General features: G+C 40.0%; 1 pseudogene; it reads right to left on the bottom strand.

The window, feature by feature from the left end:
- Positions 1–215: 215 nt before the first annotated feature.
- LOC118842604 lies at positions 216–651 on the bottom strand (annotated as a pseudogene).
- Between the last annotated feature and the right edge of the window lie 5,349 nt (positions 652–6,000).

The raw sequence follows: 6,000 nt of genomic DNA, 5'->3' as shown, positions 1-6,000 counted from the left end.
TGGGATATCTAGAATGAGGACAATTTATCAAGTTCCCACATCAGGGCCACTAGGTATTTTATGGATTAATTAAAATATATAGGATTCAGCTAAAGAGTCATGTTTGTTTTTTTTTTACATAAAGTGCTGTTTTAATGAAAGAAATTTTAAAGAGATGTACGGTCAGGCTCAAGTTGTGCAGTTCACAAGCACGGAGGGGAGGAAAAAAGTCATATTTAACCAAGCCCTAAGCTGGACTTGCCACCAGGTGGATTTCTTCTGGATGGTGCTGGTGCTGATGTAACTGGGCAGGGGACGGGTGCAGCAGGCACAGATTTCTCTTCATTCTGTCCCAGGTCAACTTGTAAGTCTGCCTCCATATTTTCATGTACATCACCTTCTCCCTTTGGACCTAAAAAATCTCCAGGACCAGCTTCAGAAGAGTTTCTTCTTTGGAGTCCAGATGGTTCGGAATTATCCCTACTAGACTGAGCCCCTGCTGACATGGCCCAGGAAGGATGATTTTCTTCAGATGTTCCAAAAATATTAGATGCCATTTTGTTCTTTCTCACTGGTTGTTTTATAAGCTCATCAAAGCCCAAAGTAAAATTAGATCCACCACCTGGAGGACGTAACATTGGGGTCGACGCCCTTGAAGGTGGTGGCGGTCATGGCGGAGCCGGAGCCAGACCGGGGCGGGGGTGGACAGACGGGTGAACAGACAGAGAGCAGTGCAGCTCTTGGACAACATCCAACTGAACACACTCAAAGGCACAGACACACAAAAAACCCACCCTCTACAAGAGTCATTTTCTGACTTGGGTTTTGACAAGACAAAGATCTTGCCAGAAGTACAGCATCTTTATCCCCAATCCTACCCCATACCAGTGTGGCTTTCTGCTACGTATAAGAACGTATAAACTTAATATGTATACATTGAGTGTCCAAATAGACTTCTCCTTCCATATCATACCATGGCACAGAAGTGGCCCTGAGTTCTTGAAGGCTATGATAAAGGAAGCTTGCCAAGTCCTATTAAGGTGGAAAGGTTCTGAACCTCCCTGGCACAGGTATGGTGGCAATTAATTTTTTTTGGCCAGACAAATTCACAAAGTCTGTCTACTGAGGTATAGAAGGGTCATGAACTGGGTCAATGGCGGGGGCTAGTACCCATCCCAGTAAGACTTTGGCTCTTTTGAAGAGTTTAAATAGTTATTTGGTGGTAGTTTTTTGCAAAGGCCTATGTCATGTCCTTCGTAGTGGGGGACAGCACAAAATTCCTGCCCATATAGAAGTTACCATCTACTTAAAGGGATAAGCAAGTAGATTCAAGATTTAAGCCTCAAGACAAGACAATAATTAAAGAGAAGTCATAGAACTACCTGGAAGTCTGTACTGTTTATTTGTCCTTGTGACAATCAATACAGTTTTCTTCTTTAAAAAAATGCAGTAAGTCAATGATATGATTTGGCTGCCAAAAAAGGCTAATGCAATCTTGGGCTGAATTAAGAAAGGCATAGGGTCTAGTATTAGGGAGACAATGACTCATTGTCCTCTACCCTGGTCAGACATCAGTTGAGGTAGTGTGTTCAATTGTAGATACCACACTAGGGAAAAGACAATGAAGAGTTGGAGGTTATCCAGAGTAGGGCTAGGATAGCCAATGGTTTTTGACTTCATGACATGAGGACTGGTTGAAGGAACTAGGGATGTTTAATCTAGAAAAGAGCAAAATTATTGGGGAGAGGTGGTCCTGGTACTCAAACATTTGAAAAGCCATCATATGGAAGAGTGATTTGACTTGCTCTGCTCCAATCCAGTGGGTAGAACTGGAAATAGTAAATCAATCAGTCAATAAGCATTTACTAAACACCTTACTATGTGCCAGGTACTGTGCTACGTAATAGAGATGCAATCAAAGGTAAAAAATGCCAATCCGGCATAAAGGAGCTCACTTTCTAATAGAGGAGACAATATGCAAAAATGTGTACATCTAGTGTAAATTGAAAGCAATCTCAAAGAGAAAGCACTACCAGTGAGAAGGGTGGAGGGAAGAAGAGTGTGGCGACAGGAAGGTATTTTATAGAAGACAGGAGCTGAGTTGCCTAAAAGGACACCAAAAGGCCTCTAAAGGTAAAGAGAAAAGAAAACATTATTGGCATGTGATACAACTAGTGAAAAGTCACTGTTGTCCTGTCGTATTTCAGCCATGCCCAACTCTTCATGACCCCATTTGGGGTTTTCTTGGCAAAGATACTGGAGTGGTTTGCCATTTCCTTCTCCGGCTAATTTTACAGATGAGGAAACTGAGGCAAACACAGGGTTAAGTGACTTGTCCAGGGTCACACAGCTACTAAGATATAGCCTAGAAAACATAACTGCTCTCTGAAGTCCCTTCCAACTCTGAGCTCCTGTGCAAAATAGTGGGACTATGTACTATCTAAATTATTGATAGAAATCTGAATTAATAAAGCTTAGAGATGAAAGTGCAAGAGAAAGTTAGTTCTGATGATCAGCTGTGAAGGACTGAGTTACTGTGATTGAGACGATAATCCAAGATAATTCCAAAGGACCCCTGGCGAAAAATGCTATCCACCTAGGGAGAGAATTGATCAACTCGGAGTCTAGATTGAAGTATATTCTTTCTCTTTATTTTTCTTGGTTTTTGTGTGTGTTTTCTTTTGCAACACGGCTACATTTTGCATAACTTCACATATATAATTGATATAATATTTTTTGCCTTCTCAATGAGTAGAAGTGGATAGGGGGAAGAAAAAAAATAAAACAATTTTAAATGAATATTTAAAAAATTTAAGATAACTAGGAAATATATATGTGTGTATATGCACATATGTATGCATGTATGTGTGTGTATATATACATATATGTGTATATATATATATTTAAAGAGAGAAAATCAGTTGATAACAGGGAGCCAGTTACCTTGCTGGGAGGCTTTTTTAGCTCCCAATGATAAACAACAAACATCTCAAGCCCCAGCCCTCTGTGATGCTGCTTATAGAAGCAACAAACAGCAATAATAGTTTAACACCAAATTATTTCTGAACTTTAAACAACGTTTCTCATAACAGCTGCCTTGGGGAAGGATACTGGCAAGTGATTGTAGATTTTATTCATGTGCAGACAGGAGACGAGGTGAGGAAACAATTCCTAAATGAAGAACTCAAAATTATGAGCAGAATGCCTACTGCCAATAATCAAAATAATTCTTCTCTGCATAATAAACGCTGCTGCGGCACAGCTGCCGACAAAGAAATAATGAACGCTAAGTCAAAATAAAAGTGTCTTTTTTTTCCTCTGCTACCTTACAAGGAAAGCGCATCCTGGAGGAAGGCTTTGTCAGATGCTTCTCAAAACATGCAATCAACATTTTCCTGAACGTACAGCTGTTCAGTTACCTTCCCCAGTTCGGGTTTGGTAGAGATAGAAGGGCCAGCTACTTTGTTAGTGGCCTGGATGGTGGGATGTGAGTGAGGGGAGAGAGCAATCACTTGCCCATTTCTGAAGAGACTGCAGTATTTAACTATTACTTCTCTCTTGTTTTGTTATCTAGTGTCACATCCTGAAGTACAGAGTAGTGGAAAAATGTAATGGAGCTCTGCTTCTAACTAGCTCTACGACCTGGGCAAAGATAATTCCTCTTTCTGGACTTCAATTTCTTCAACTATAAAATAAGATTGGACTGGTCAAGTTAATATGCATTTATTAAGCACTTACAAGGTGCCAGCCACCAGATAAACACTAGGAATACAAATAGATGCAAAAAGACAGGCTCTGTCCTTAGTTAGCTTAGATTCTAATGAGGGGAAACACCATATAAAGGAAAGGGGTCAGGAAAAGTAAGAGCAACGGCAAAGCTGGAACTCAGGCAAGAAGCAGTGAACATGGCTGGCCAAGACCTATCCTTAAAATCAAAGTTTTGGGATGAGAAAAAATAGTAAGAATTACATCCTTATCTTCACTAACCTCTCATTGAAATTTAACATTTCCTTCAATTATGAATATGCGCAACAAACCACAGTAGTATAAGCATTCAGCACCTGGCCTGCCTAAGGGGTCCATGACACAAATCAGGTTAAGAATCTCTGGATGAGATGATTTACACAATGACTTCCAACTCTGACTGGTTATGAGTGTATGAGAATTGTCGTTCCAGTCAGAACAAAAGCCTCATGAGGGAAAGATCAGTGTCTAATACTTTTTCTTTCTCCCCTGGGGGGGGGGGGGTTGACATTTTAAGCACCTGATATATATTTGCTAATTAACTTTTCTCACTAGTGATTTGGTTTTGGCAAGTAATGTTTAATGGCATGGATTAAAACATTCGGGTTAAGTGTAAGGCTATAATCCATCTTGGAGCTCATCTTCATTTTCTCATCTGTTAAATGATGGACTGGATGAACTCTAAATGTTAAATGGATAAGCTCATGATCCTACTTTTTGTTTCCAGCATTACCTCAGCTACCTGGAAGAAGACAAGACTATAACAGGCTCTCAACTAGGTCTGATTGCAGAAAAGCAGCTGCAAGCAGCCGGGTGGAACAGTGAATAGAGTGTTGGCAGGACTCAGGAAGAAGCAAGTTCAGTTCCTATGGATCTGTACTAGCTATGTGACTTTGGGCCAGCCGTTTGACTTCTCAGCTTCCTTGTCTGAAAAAATGATGATAGTAATAACAGCTACTTAACAGGGCTTTGTGAGGATCAACTAAGACATATGTAAAGTGCTTTGAAAACCTTAAAGCATTATATAAAATGCTTTTATTATAAAAGCAAGCAAACTCAATCACAAGAGCTGGATGACCACTTGTCTGATGTGGTCTAGAAAAGATTTCTGTCCTAAGGACACATTAAAAATATTCCTACTAAAGAGTATGTATAAAGGTGAATAATCCAAATACAAAGTTGGCTATAAATTAGGAGACATGGAATGTATGATTTGGTACTCCACTTTTGGTGGGCACAGGGTGCAGGAGCTGGGATATACCTTCAGTAAAAGCAAGTATTAGGCACCCTTAAATCATCCACTAAACCTTGAGTGGAAAGACTTCTGAGTTAAACATAGTAAGGCACACTTCTGACCCAGCTTATTCACTCTCAGAAACATTTCTAATAACATTCAAAGCAAGTGTTGGACAGCTCTGATTAATATACCACACAGGTCTCTCCATAGATACTCTTGAGGATATGAATACTGCTGAAAAGCCAGTTCTTTTAAAAGCCTAGTGAGGAGCTCTGCCTGGTGAATGATAATAAATGGCAGGCAGACCTTATAAGGTACTTGGTTACCACATCTAGGAGTGTCGGGAAATGTTTATACATCAGATTTGAGGCCTTGATATCAGGGAGGTCTTCTTTTGAGGTAAGATTTCCTAGGGGACTTTGGATATTTCCCCTTTTCAACAGTGGGTCAGAAATCACATCACAAAACTCTCTCACTGGGAACCTTCATGTATTTCTCATCAGGCTGAACTAGGCCTGTTCATTTGTTTTTTTTCTTAAAGTAATATGACACTAGCTTTGCTAGGGTCAGGAAGTTTGAGATTCAAAATTACTTCTGAGATAGCAAATCTAATTGATCTCCCTTACACGTGATCATAAGAATGCACTTACTAGGGCATTCCCACTAATTCCCACTAGGTAAATTCTCACCCTCACCCCCAACACATAGAAATAAAATCTTTATGTGGCAGTGATAAATTCCATCTGGTAACCATCCTAGGGGGTATGGCCTGAAGTATTCTGAAATAGTGCACCAAAGAAATCTGTAGGGAATCACTAGTTCAGATGTGGCTGTCCCTTCCATTCTGGTCTCTAATAAACTGTGGAATTGTGCCAGAGAAGTCAACATCTCTGTGCAGCAGTTTCCTGAGCACACAAACAAGTTCCTAACATGGTACTAGTCACAATACCAATTTCTTGGCACTGAAATTTAATTTTTTAATTAGACAAATTAAATTTTAACTGCAAAAATACCTAAAAGTCAGAGCAGTCATCTGGGAA

Source organism: Trichosurus vulpecula, chromosome 3, assembly GCF_011100635.1.
Source record: "Trichosurus vulpecula isolate mTriVul1 chromosome 3, mTriVul1.pri, whole genome shotgun sequence".
Lineage (NCBI taxonomy): Eukaryota > Metazoa > Chordata > Mammalia > Diprotodontia > Phalangeridae > Trichosurus > Trichosurus vulpecula.
This window is presented reverse-complemented; position numbering and strand designations above follow the sequence as displayed.